The 14,800-nt window shown below is 38.5% G+C and overlaps 1 pseudogene; it reads left to right on the forward strand.

Moving 5' to 3' along the window:
- The first annotated feature begins 9,787 nt into the window (after positions 1 to 9,787).
- On the forward strand, positions 9,788 to 9,855 carry LOC116466261 (U5 spliceosomal RNA; annotated as a pseudogene).
- Positions 9,856 to 14,800: the final 4,945 nt, after the last annotated feature.

Genomic DNA, 14,800 nt, shown 5'->3' on the forward strand with positions numbered 1-14,800 from the left:
CCTCTGGTTGGCTAAACTCCAGGGGAAGATCATTTTCCCACTCCATCCCCTCTTCTGGTCCCCATCCATCCCGCTGAGAGCCACATTCATACTTCAAACCCACGTGTGATCTGATTTTTCTGGGACACTGGGCAAGAGCTCAGGAAACAGAAAGGTGTTACACTGTCCCTCTGCCCTTGCGAAAAGGCAGAAGGTCCTTTGAGCTGGTTAACATGTAAGCCGTCTGCAGACGGCAAGGCTAAGAGAGCATGGTAACACTGGGGCTGCAGGCACCCACCCCTAGACACTACCATGTGGCCAAAGCCCAAAGCACTTGCCCCGGCTCCTGTACCTGCCTGTCTGTGTGCTCCCCTTCCCCTCAGGGGTTTGAGCAGCAGGAGTGACCCAACAGGCAAGTGACACCCCTGTCACACGTCCTGCAAGGGGGATCAGGGAACTCTCCCATTTAAAATCTATAATTGTTTTCTCAACATGAAACACACCAAAAGGAGTTTTCATACATGTCTACTCTTTCTTTTTTTTTCTTTTTTTTATTATTATACTTTAGGTTTTAGGGTACATGTGCACAATGTGCAGGTTTGTTACATATGTATCCATGTGCCATGTTGGTTTCCTGCACCCATTGACTCGTCATTTAGCATTAGGTATATCTCCTAATGCTGTCCCTTACCCCTCCCCCCACCCCACAACAGTGCCCGGAGTGTGATGTTCCCCTTCCTGAGTCCATGAGTTCTCATTGTTCAATTCCCACCTATGAGTGAGAACATGCGGTGTTTGGTTTTTTGTCCTTGCGATAGTTTACTGAGAATGATGGTTTCCAGTTTCATCCATGTCCCTACAAAGGACATGAACTCATCCTTTTTTATGGCTGCATAGCTTTCCATGGTGTATATGTGCCACATTTTCTTAATCCAGTCTATCATTGTTGGACATTTGGGTTGGTTCCAACTCTTTGCTATTGTGACTAGTGCCGTAATAAACATACGTGTTCATGTGTCTTTATAGCAGCATGATTTATAGTCCTTTGGGTATATACCCAGTAATGGGATGGCTGGGTCAAATGGTATTTCTAGTTCTAGATCCCTGAGGAATCGCCACACTGACTTCCACAATGGTTGAACTAGTTTACAGTCCCACCAACAGTGTAAAAGTGTTCCTATTTCTACACATCCCCTCCAGCACCTGTTGTTTCCTGACTTTTTAATGATGGCCATTCTAACTGGTGTGAGATGGTATCTCATTGTTTTGATTTGCATTTCTCTGATGGCCAGTGATGATGGATTAAAGACTTACATGTTAGACCTAAAACCATAAAAACCCTAGAAGAAAACATAGGCAATACCATTCAGGACATAGGCATGGGCAAGGACTTCACGTCTAAACCACCAAAAGCAATGGCAACAAAAGCCAAAATTGACAAATGGGATCTAATTAAACTAAAGAGCTTCTGCACAGCAAAAGAAACTCCCATCAGAGTGGACAGGCAACCTACAAAATGGGAGAAAATTTTCACAACCTACTCATCTGACAAAGGGCTAATATCCAGAATCTACAATGAACTCAAACAAATTTACAAGAAAAAAACAGACAACCCCATCAAAAAGTGGGCGAAGGACATGAACAGACACTTCTCAAAAGAAGACATTTATGCAGCCAAAAAACACATGAAAAAATGCACATGTCTATTCTTTCAACATTCATTCCTTGTTTCAACAGATATTTATGAAAGGCATAATCTGTTTCAACAACTGTTCTAAGTGCTGCAGATAAAATAGTGAACAAAAACAAAAAGTCCTTTGTTCTCTTGAGGCTCCTATTCCAGTGACAGAAGCTAGATAAATGAATGGTGAGAAGATGATAAATAGATGTATGTAATGGGGTAGAAGATATCTGCAATGGGCAAAATAGAGAAGAGGGATTGGACATGCTGGTCTTTGGGGTATCATGTTGATAATAGGCTGGTCAGGAAATGGCATATTGAGATGTGACATTTAAGCCAGGACCTGAGGCAGTGGAAGGAGTAAGCCCTGGGACTAGCTGAGGGAGAAGCATTCCAGCCAGAGGAAGAGGAGGCAGCAGTGTGTAGTCCCTCCAGCGTGGTAGGGACTGAGTGAGGGAACGGAAGATTAGTAATAGTTGCAGCCACAGGGATAACAGAGGATCAGACAGTACAGGGTATTGCTATTGCCTTATAGGTCTTTTATTTATTTTTATTTTTTTAAGACAGATTCTTGCTCTGTCACTCAGGCTAGAGTGCAAAGGTGCTATCTTGGCTTACTCAAACCTCCGCTTCCAGGGTTCAAGTGATCCTCCCACCTCAGCCTCCTGAGTAGCTGGGACTATAGCTGTGCACCACCACACCCAGCTAATTTTTGTATTTTTAGTAGAGATGGGCTTTCACCATGTTGGTCAGGCTGGTCTTGAGCTCCTGACCTCAAGTGATCCACCCACCTCGGCCTCCCAAAGTGCTGTGATTACAGGTGTAAGCCACAGCCCCCAGACCTGCTCTATAGGTCTTTAAGGACATTTTGCTCTAAAAAAGTGGTGACTCTATTGAAGATTTTGGAGCAAAGAAGTGCCATGATTTGATTTGTCCTTCACAGGGTCTTTTGGGCAACTGTGCTCAGAATGGGTCCCATTTTGCAGTTAATTCCTTATCTCGTTTCTCTCATGTCTTTTCCATATTTGGCTGAACCATCTAGAATCAAACAGCTCTTCTGAATATCAAAAAGGCTCAAAGTCTGGTCTGTAAGATCTTCAGAAGAGAAATTGTCCTTCCCATTCTTCAATTTTCAGTATGTAGCACAGGGTCCGTCACATAAAAAGTATTAAATATTTGCTTACTGTGAGCTGAATGAATGCCTAAACAGTTCTGTTCTTCCGGGAGTCTTGATGCTCAAGATGGTTCGTCTTTTTTTTTTCTTTAATGTTTACTAATTAACTCAGGGAATTCATTCAGTATCTTCAACCTGACAGTTCTAATATTTATTTACTCCTGATACCATAGATTTCTTCTATGTCTCTTGCTTATCTAACCTTTCTTCCTAACCTCCCTCTTGCTTTTATTCTAGCACATTTTCTTTTAATTATGCATATTTTATGTAAATATAATTTACTCTAAAACTTTTGCTCTTTCATTTTGCTGAATTCTTAAGACTATGGAATCATTGAAGACTAGGGACTTCCTTCCTTCCTTCCTTCCAGAAAACAAATCGGAATGCCAATTTGGTTACATTGATGAGATGAGAAACTCCAAATTATGAAAACGCAACCTGACTATATGGTTACCTTAAATTCTGTCAGAGCTATAGAAAACACTTCCTGTGCAAACCATCTACTCTCCTTTTCAAAAATGAGATCTCTTGCTTCCCAACTTCAAGAAGTCTTTCCTATTGTGAAATATTAGAGAACAGAAAAGTCAAAATGACTGCAGTCTTTCTTCCCTTTTTTGTGCCAGTTAAGTTTCTATAGTCGTATATTAAAATGTGCTTTTCAACATAATGCCATTCTTCCACTGTTGATCTATATCCATCTGCACTACAATTCTCTAACATTTATTTTCTAAACATTTGCTGACTCTGTCCTCTAAGACACGTATGAGTGGGTACAAATGAGAAGATTTACATAGATATGGAAATGATTTGAGAAGATGTTTTGGCACTGAGAGTTTTTTAATATTTCATTGCACATAAGCAGATTTACTAAAGGTCTTCAGAGATTCTGCTGTGGTTTCTGTTATAATGCCGATCATAATAGAATAAGCTGAATATAATGATACGTTATATAATGGTCTTGAAAGGCCATGAAGGTGAATAGCTTTTAAAGAAAAGAACAAAGTTGTTTTAAATTATTATTAAGCTTTTGGATCAAGGGCAAGAGTATCAATGCTGTTCACATGTAAAGATAATTTTTAATTGGGCTAGTGAGTACAAAATTTAGGTCATAATTATAATGAATACTTGCTGCTAGGAAGATTAGAGATAATAGGTTATGTTCTTGTATCAGTTCTGCTTTGGGGCATCTGTTTTAGAGGCCAATCCAATAAAAGTTTCTTAATTGACATTATTATTTGTGTGTCCTTAGCATATGCTATAGTTGAACTGAACCTTAATTATTGCTACGACCTCTCAAGGGTACTCATATCTCAGCTATTACAGTCTATTTCTGAGGCTTCCTTTTCTTTGTCCTTCTGGAGACTGGTAAATTATTTTCACTTTGAAATGCCTGGGTTTACAGGCATTCAGATAATGGTAGTATTTGATTTTACCATTACCATCTACCTTCTCTGCTTGGCTAAATGTCCAATTATGTGATTCTGTACAAAATGTTCATGAGGAACTTGAACTTCTTTTGTATCAATAATATCGCTTGCTTTCAGAAAGGTCTAATTTTTTAATAAAAAAGACATTATTTGATAACACCAGCACTGATGCCCAGAATTTTGGAGAACACAGTGGACTTTTAGAAAGTAGACTTTAAAATCCCAATTTCATATGTTGAATCATTAAAAATTGTGTTTCTGTGCTTGCGTGTATGTAGGTAATCTTCCAGTCTTCAGTGAAAGCAAAGGCTGGAAGATTACATGAATTTACTTTCAATCTATCAAATGATGGTTTTAGAACTTTTTCGGTAAATGAAAAAAACTGGTATAATGGAATCACTTAATGCTTTGAAGTCTTTTTCCCCTTATCTGTGAACTTCCATTGAGCAATATAGAATAAAGTTTAATGGCTGATATCCTGGTGCTTGGTGACCTGGGTTCAAATCCTAGCTCTGCTCTATGGTTGCTCTATGACTTTGAGTAAATAACTTACTTCCCTATGTTTGTATTTATTTAGCTATGAAAATAGGCAATGTTTCCCTCATTACGTTGTTTTGAAGGCCAAATGAGTTAATATATAAAAAATGTTTAGAAAAGTACCTGGTATAGACTAAGTACACCGTGTTAGCTTTCATTATAGGGATTTCGCTGTTATTATTACAAAATCATAAGCATTTTCAGTTGACATCTATTGTTTATGACAGCCAAGCATCCCTTTCTCTTTGCTTTGGAAAAATCTCTCTAATTTCCCATGGGAACCACAACTTCCACATTGTGTATGTCTTATCCTGCTTGGACTCTCAAACACAGAAGCAGTACTACCTTTAAGCTCAAGCAAAAGAAATCCTGAGACTCAGGACCTGTGCTTCAGAATCCCTTGAACTTTGGAGTCTTCTATGATGACCAGGACCAGCCAATGCAGCAGTACTATCGAGGCAAGGTGCTCCATCCTGCCCATAATGGGTTCTGGCCCTTTCCCTCTGCAGGCACTCTCCAACCCTCTACCCCCATAGGGGTTTGACCACATACCCCAAGTAATTCAGGGCTGTTGACTGTGAAATTATCCCAAGGATTCATAGTGCTGGTCTGATTTCAGGAAAGTGACTTGGTAAGTAGAATGTTCCTTCTGACCATAATGCTATTTCCCTTCCTAGATTACATGAGATTGTGCTTCTAGAATAGTTATAATGCCCTGATTTGCTCTTGCTCTTGCTCACATTAAACACAGAAAGATTTTAAGGCTCTGGGCTATAAAAAATATACCACTGACCATTGGGCACAAGCTTTTGTGCTTTTGCTTGCTTGTGTTCTAAATATGGTATTGCCTCTAGTTAACAGTGTTAAAGGTGGTTTGTTGGCAGCAGAAGTCATTTACCCTATATGCTCTCCATTATTGGCTCATAGGGGACCCCAGGGGTACAGCTTTTTGGGAGTAGCCGTGCCATGTTTGTATGTTCTGAATGCTCCATGAAGCCAAAAGTCCAATCAAACTGGTGTCCTTTTTTGCTTCCAATTTTAAATTTAGTCAAAGACATAAACTTATTTCACTTTCACTCGAAATTGAACTAGAAGTCTTAGCCTATGCAATAAGGCAAGAAATAAAAGGAAGACATATAAAAGGAAGAAACAAAACATAGTAGATAGTATGACTCTACAAATGAAAACAACATAACCCTGGAACTAATAGGTAAGTTTAGAAAAGTCACGAGATAAAGCACAAAAACAACTGGGTATTTCTACACTAACAATGTATATTTGGAAACCAAAATTAAAATTATGTCAAATAACAAAACTGATGAAATATTTAGCTATACATGAAAACAATATAGTTTTCAGCTCTATATGCTGAAAACTACAAAACACTGATGAAACTAATTTTAAAAATCTAAATAAATGGAGAGGCATACCATGTTCATGAATGGAGAATCATCATGAGTGAAGAATCATCACAGGAAAGCAGAGACTCCTCCAAAAGTTATTTATAAATTTAACTCAATACCAAAAAAATTTCAGCAGGATTTTATTTTGGTAGATATTGATAAGCTGATATTTGGTAGATATTGATAATCTGAAATGTATATTCAAAGACAAAAAAGTAAAATAGCAAACAATTTTGAAAAAGTTACCCAATTTTAAGATTTATTATAAAACTATATAATCAAGACAGTGTGATATTGGCATAGTAATAGATAGCTCAATGAAACAGAATAAAGAGTCCAGAAATAGATTCATATATATACAGATAATTTATTGTTGACCAAAATACAAAATCAATTCAATGAAGAGCTTTTTCATGGAACAATTAAATATTCACAGGCAATAAAACAAAAAAACAGGGTAATAAAACAGAACAAATCTTGATCTAAATCTTACAGCTTATACAAAAATAAACTCAAAAGGGATTATTGGCTTAAATGTAAATGTAAGACTATAACTATAAACGTTTTAAGAAAAACTTCAGAGAAAATGTACTTGACATTGAGTTTTGTAATGAATTCTTAGACATGGCACACAGCATTATTCATGAAATAAAAATGTATACATTGGATTCCCACAAGAGTAGACCAAAACAACAAATAGAGCTAAGATGTGATTCAAGTGTCAAAGGAAGAGAGTTGCCGTGTAGTGGGGAAGTGGAGATACACTTCTGGTGATTGAAAGCCCAGGAAGCCAGCATGAAGGCACTCAGCCTATGCAGTCCTGTCTCCCCTGCCTGGATTGGATCAGCCTGGAAGTAGGAGGGGTTTCCCACTGTGCAGAAAAGGTAAGCAGAAGACAACCACCATCCTGATTCCCACCACAAACAGCTATAATCCTTACTACAAAATAATTCTACAATCCTTATCACAGGATACTTTCACAGTCCTTGCAAAGTCTTGGGCCCACTTTGGAGCCCTGCTAGAAATTCATAGAGCTGCATTTCCCTAAATTAGGAGCACAAGGTGTTCATTCCCCACCTCCGACTCATCCCCTGTGAGACCAGCTTCTACAGCCTTAAGCCTGGGATTGGCTATGACTCTTGTCCTGCACATTATGGAAATCAAACCCCACTGCCACACTGTCAGCCAGTAGAACAGTCCAGCAGTCTCACCCAGAGCACATACACCCTTAAGTTGGCCAAATACTATGTGCCCTCCCTTAAGTGGGGGAGGTCTCTGAGCCTACAAGCAGCTGATATGCCCCTGAGCCAATGCGGCTATAAGCCTGTGCTTAGGACCTGCGAAACAGCCCAGCAGCCCCCCTACTCCTCACAGATAAGTTCCTGGTCTGCTTAATAGCCCTGCATCTCCACTAAGGGCTTACAAACAGTTCCGCAGCGTACTCCTAGCAGCCATATCCCCAGCCTGGCTAAGTAGCCTTGGATCCACATCCAGAGTTTGAGAGGCAGCCCTGTGAGCTGCCACTAACTGACATGTTGCCTGCCCAGCTAAGCAGCTGTTTGCCTATGTCCAGAGCCAGAGAAATGGCCCATAGACCATCTCCAGCAAACACACACCCCGGCCAACTGTGCAGCCATGTAACTCTGTCCCAGGCCTGAGAAACAGCTCTGTGGGCTGCTGCAGCAGGCATGCCCCCTAGGATGGTTGAGCAGCCTTACACTTGTGTCCCACCTCTGAGGAAATGGCCTTACTAGATACTCCTGTCAGGCACACACTCAGGCTGACCTAGCAACCACAGGCTCATGAACAGCCCCATGGCTATAACTTCAGTAATCCAGACCTCAAGTTGGCCAACCTACCATGTGTACTCACTCATTACTGATTTTAGAAACAGCCTAAAAAGTCCATTCCTGGCAAAGCCACACCACCATTGCCACAAGATCACTCAGTCTGAGCAACTGAGAAACTCAAAAAGACTTCTAGTGTGGATTACAACTGAAGATTCAACATGAAGACTACACTACTATGTCTACCTAGAACCAAGGCCAACATACCCCACAAAATGATATCCCAAGACTTATTCATACAAATAAATCTTTTCCTACAAAACCATGTATAATTAGAAAAGATGACTTGATACATAGAAATCAACGTAAGGATACACCAACCATGACAATGCAAAGAAACATGCCATTTCCAAAAAAAGGACTGGTGTCATAAATATATAAAATGCCAGTAAAAGTTCAAAATAATAATCTTTAAGAAACTTAGTGAGATACAAGAAAATACCAATAGACAATTCAATAAAATCAGAAAAGGAATTTTGAGAAATCCAACAAAATGATAAATACCATTTAATCAGAAATCTTGGAGCTGAAACATTTAATGAATGAAACAAAAAATAACTTCACCAAATTAGCTTTTTGTTTTTTGTTTTTTGTTTGTTTGTTTTAAGATGGAGTCTTGCTCTGTCGCCCAGGCTGGAGTGCAGTGGTGCGATCTCGGCTCACTTGCAAGCTCTGCCTCCTGGGTTCATGCCATTCTCCTGCCTCAGACTCACAAGTAGCTGGGACCACAGGTGCCCACCACCATGCCTGGCTAATTTTTTGTATTTTTTAGTAGAGACTGGGTTTCACCGTGTTAGCCAGGATGGTCTCGATTTCCTGACCTTATGATCTGCCTGCTTGAGGATAGGTCTTTTGAAATTACACAGGAAAACAAAAACGAGTAAATAATAAAATAGAATGAAGAAAGCCTTTGGGATTTATAGGACAAATATTCCTGTTAGCATTTCAGAAGAAGAGAAGAGAAAAAATGAGGAAAACATATTTAATTAAAAAAATAGCAGAAAGCTTCTCAAGTCTTGGAAGGAAGGTGAACATCCAGACCTAAGAAGCTAAAAGAACCCCAAATAGACTCAACTCAAACAAGTCCTCTGTGATGCACAATGTACTCAAATTGTCAAAAGTCAAAGATTATGAAAGAATTGTAAAAGCAGCAAGAGAAAAGCATCAAGTCACTCATGAAAGAATCACCATTAGACTTACACTGAATTTTGCAGCGTAAACTTTATAGGGCAGGAGAGAATAAGATGATGTATTCAAAGTACTGAAAAAAAACTAGCAATGCGATTATTATACTCAGAAAGACTATACTTCAGAAATGAAAGAGAAATAAAATATTTCACAGACAAACAAAGACTAAGGGAATGTATCCCCACTAGACTAGGCTTAGAAGAAATGTTCAGGGTAATCTTACATCTGGAAGTGAAAAGATGATCACCATTATGAAAATGTGCAAAAACTATAAAACTCACTGGTACTCTGTGAGTTGATACTCAAAGGAGAAAGGAATCAAACCTTATCACTACATAAAACCACCCAATTGCAAAAATAAGATGGGAAGTAAACAAAAATTTATATAAAACAACCAGAAAACAATGAAGTGACAGGAGTAAGTCCTTATCAATAGTAACCTTGAATGCAAATGGATTAAATTTCCCATTTAGAAGATAAAAACTGGGTTAATAGATTAAAAACAACAACGAGGCCTAACTATATGCTGTTTATAAGAAACTCACCTACTGTGGTTTCTCTTCAGATTGTATGAATCGTTTGCCTTTTACTAAAGATTTCCATGGAGAGGAACAACTCTGAATACCATGCAGGACATAGGGATGGGCAAAGACTTCATGTCTAAAACACCAAAAACAATGATAGCAAAAGCCACAGTTGACAAATGGGATCTAATTAAACTAAAGAGCTTCTGCACAGCAAAAGAAACTGTCATCAGAGTGAACAGGCAACCCGCAGAATGGGAGAAAATTTTTGCAGTCTATCCATCTGGCAAAGGACTAATATCCAAAATCTACAAAGGAATTTACAAAAAAGAAAAACATCAAAAAGTGGGCAAAGTATATGAACCAACACTTCTCAAAAGAGGACATTTATGCAGCCAACAAACATATGAAAAAAAGATCATCACTGGTCATTAGAGAAATGCAGATCAGAACCACAATGAGATACCATCTCATGCCAGTTAGAATGGTGATCATTAAAAAGTCAGGAAATAACAGATGCTGGAGAGGACTTGGAGAAATAGGAACACTTTTATGTTGTTGGTGGGAGTGTAAATTAGTTCAACCATTATGGAAGACAGTGTGGCAATTCTTCAAGGATCTAGAACTAGAACTACCATTTGATCCAGCAATCCCATTACTGGGTGTATACCCAAAGGATTGTAAATCATTTTGCTATAAAGACACATGCACACCTATGTTTACTGTGGCACTATTCACAATAGCAAAGACTTGGAACCAACCCAAATGCCGATCTATGATAGACTGGATAAAGAAAATGTGGCACATATACATCATGGAATACTATGCAGCCATAAAAAGGATGAGTTTATGTCCTTTGCAGGGACATGGATGAAGCTGGAAACCATCATTCTCAGCAAACTAACAAAACAAACACAGGAACAGAAAACCAAACCCCATGTGTTCTCACTCATAAGTGGGAGTTGGACAATGAGAAAACATGGACACAGGGAGGGGAATATCACACACTGGGGTCTGTTGTGGGGTAGGGGGCTAGGGGAGGGATAGCATTAGGAGAAATACTTAATACAGATAATGGGTTGATGGGTGTAGTAAACCACCATGGCATGTGTATATCTATGTAACAAAACTGCATATTCTACACATGTACCCAAGAACTTAAAGTACAATAATAAACTCACCTTACTGAAAAGACACACATAGACTGAAAGTTAAGGAATGGAAAAAGATATTCCATGTAAATGGAAACCAAAGGTAAACAAGAGTGGCTATACTTATATTAGACAGTACAGACCTTAGTTAAAGTTAGGAAGGCTATTATTACAAAGACAAAAAGTCGCAAGTGCTGGCAAGGATGCAGATGAAAGGGCAACTCTTATACGTGCTGGAATGTAAACTAGTACAACCACTAAAAAGAACAATATAAGGTTCCTTAAAAAAACAACTAGAGCCACCAGATGAGTCAGCAATTCTACAACTGGGAATATATCAAAAGGACAGCAAATTATTATGTTGAATAGACATCTGTACCCCCTTTTTTATTGCAACACTATAGTAGCTAAGATATGGAGTAAAACTAGGTGTCCAACAACAAATGAATGGGTAAAGAAAATGTGATATATATATACAATGTAATACTATTCAGCTCTGAAATGAAATGAAATCCTGTCATTCACAGCAACGTGGATGGAACTGGAGGACATTATGTTAAGTGAAATGAGTCAGGAGCAGATACTTAAACATTGCATTCACTCATATGTAGAGGCTAAAGAATGGTGATTGGCTGGTTGCAGTGGCTCACACCTGCAATCCCAGAACTTTGGGAGGCCAAGGCGGGTGGATCACTTGAGGTCTAGAGTTCAAGAACAGCCTGGCCAACATGGCAAAACCCCATCTCTACTGAAAATACAAAAATTAGTCGGATGTGGTGGTGCATGCTTGTAGGCCCAGCTACTCAGGAGGCTGAGACAGGAGTATTGCTTGAATGTGGGAAGCAGAGGTTGCAGTGAGCCAAGATTGCACCACTGCACTACAGCCTGAGCAACAGAGTGAGATTCTGCCTCAGAAAAAAATGGTGACCTCATAGAACTAAAAAATAAAACAGAGGATACTAGAGGCTGGGAAGAGTAATAAGAAGGGAAAGTGGTATGGTTTGGCTGCATGTCCCCATCCAAATATCATGTTGAATTGTAATCCCCAGTTTTGGAGGAGAGGCTGCGTAGGAGGTGATTGAATCATTGGGGTGGTTCCCCTTGCTCTTCTTGTGCTAGTGTTCTCAGGAGATCTGGTTGTTTGAAAGTGTATAGCACCTCCCCCTTTACTCTCTTTGTCTCTCCTGCTCTGGCCATGTGAAGATCATGCCTGCTTCCTCTTCATCTTCCGCCATAATTGTGAGTGTCCTGAGGCCTCCCCAGAAGCAGGAGCCTGTACAGCCCACAGAACCACGAGCTGATTAAACCTCTTTTCTTTATAAATTACCCAGTCTCCAGTATGTCTTGAGAGCAGTGTGAGAATGGACTAATACAGAGGGTTAAGGAGAGATTTGTTAAATACATTATAGCTAGATAAGAGGAATAAATTGCAGTGTTCTTTATCAGAGTAGGATGACTACAGTGAATAACAATATATAGTTTCAAATAGCTAGAAGAAAGATATTGAATGTTCCTAACACAAATTGATGTTTGAGACAATAGGCATGCTAATTACCCTGATATGATTACTATAGATTATATGTATCAAAACATCACTATGTGCCATAAATATATATAATTATTTGTCAATTTAAAAATACACTTGGAAAAATTAGACTTCATCTAAATGTTGATTTTGCAAAATATCCTATTAAGGAAATGAAAAGATAAACTACACATTAGGAGGAATATTAGCAATATATATATATATATTTATATATACTTAACTATTATATATACTTTTATATATATATAAATATATATATAAAACAATTGATTTTAACAAGTATATATAAACTTCTTGTATTTTCTTTTTGGTAAAGATGGGGTCTCACTATGTTGTCCAGAGTGGTCTTCAACTCCTGGCCTCAAATAATCCTCCTGCCTCGGCACCCCCAAAAATGCTGGGATTACAGGTGTGAGTCACCACACCTATCCCCAGAATACACAACTTCCCAAACTCAATAATACGGAGATAAAAACAATCCTAAAAAGGGTTAATGACATGAATATACCCTTCCTTGAAGAGGATATAAAGTTGGCAAATATGCATTTAAAAAGGTATTTATAGTAGTATTGTAAATACTTTTAAATGTTCTGTGTATCATAATGTTTTGACATCTTGAAAAACTTTTCTTGCTGGGGAGAGACTGCCCCTCCTGGAGCTAGCCAATTCTTAGAAATAGCAAGAGCTCAGCCAGGAGCATGCATTTGAGGTGCAAACTAATCAATCCAGAGCCATGCCTCCTCTCTCTGGCCTATACACCCCAGGAACCAACATTCCTCTTGCTTAATCATCTCAAAGCCTGGTATTGGAAACCTGAGAACAATCCCTATAGCTTAGAGTCCACCGACATTATTCAGACTAGCCAGGCTTAATCTGTTCTTTCTCCCCTTTCTTTTCCTGCAGAAACTCTCATAAAGACTGTGGCCTACAGGGTCCTTCCACTCTGGTCTTCTGCTTCCTGACCACCTCAGTGTCTTTCCCATCTGGGCTTGCATGGCGTTCCTATGCCTCCTGTCTCTAAAATCTGTTAGTATCATAAACTTAGTTTTTCCCTGAGCCTCTCCTTTCTCTCATGTGGTCATGCCTGACTGACCATTTCAGAAAAGAATACCAAAAAAAAAGTCATTAACACTTACAAATTGAAATCATGATAAAATATTACTACATATTAGAAAGGCTAAAACAAAACATTCAATAACATGTACTGAGAAGGGTGTAGAGCAACTAGAACTCTTCATAGATTGCTGGTGGGATGAAAACTGGTACAGCCACACTAGAAGATGTTTTGGCAGTTTCCTACAAAGTTAACAGCACTCTGTTGTGTGACTCCACCAATCCCACTCCTGGAAATATATCTTAGAAAAATGAAAACGTATATTCACACAAACATCTCTACATGGATATTTACAGTGACTATTAAAAATTGACTCAAATGGGAAAAAACATGTTCTTCAATAGGTTAATGGATAAACAAACTGAGGTATATTTACACAGTGGAATAGATCAGACACAGCAACAAAAAGAACAAACTTGTGATCCACACAACTTATGAGAGTCTCAAAGGCATTGCAGTGAGTGAAAGAACCTGGTCTCCAAAGGTTACTACTGCATGATTAAATACTGAAAAAAAATGAAACTGTAGGTATGGAGACTATCTCAGTGGTTTTTAGAGATTATAATTGGGAACAGAGGGAGAAAACAAACTGAAAGCTTAAGAGAGTATTTTGTAGCAATTTAACTTTCTGCATATTGATTATTGTGTTGTTTACATGGATCTATATATGTTAAAATTCACATAACTGAAAGAGTACCAACAAGTCAATATTGCTATATACATTTTAAAAAAAAAGAACATTGTTAAAATAGAAGAGCAAGAGAAAGTGAGAAAAAAATTTCAAAATACATGTCTGATAAAGGACATGTGTCTAGAATATTTAAAGATCTCTTAAAATTCTATAATACAAAAACATTCAAGCCTATTTAAAAATAGGGTTGAACAATGTTTCAGCAAAGAAAAGAATTAGGGCCAAGAACAAGTACTCAGTCATTTGGAAAATACAGATTTAACTATGAGAAGACAGTGCTACTTATTAGAGTGACTTAAAAAAGCTTACAGTCAGGTACTTGTGAGGATGCAGAAGATCTAGACCTCTCATACATTGCTGGTTGGAGTGTAAAATGTATTAGCCACTCAGGAAAATAGATTTGCAGTTTTTTTTATAAAGGTGTGTGTGTGTCATATGAGCTAGTAGTTCCACTCCTAGGGTTTTTCATTTGTTTTGTTTTGAGACAGAGTCGCTATGTTGCCCAGACTGGAGTGCAGTGGCGTGATCTCAGCTCACT

This window comes from Hylobates moloch, unplaced genomic scaffold, assembly GCF_009828535.3.
Source record: "Hylobates moloch isolate HMO894 unplaced genomic scaffold, HMol_V3 SCAFFOLD_3, whole genome shotgun sequence".
In the NCBI taxonomy this organism is placed as follows: Eukaryota; Metazoa; Chordata; class Mammalia; order Primates; family Hylobatidae; genus Hylobates; species Hylobates moloch.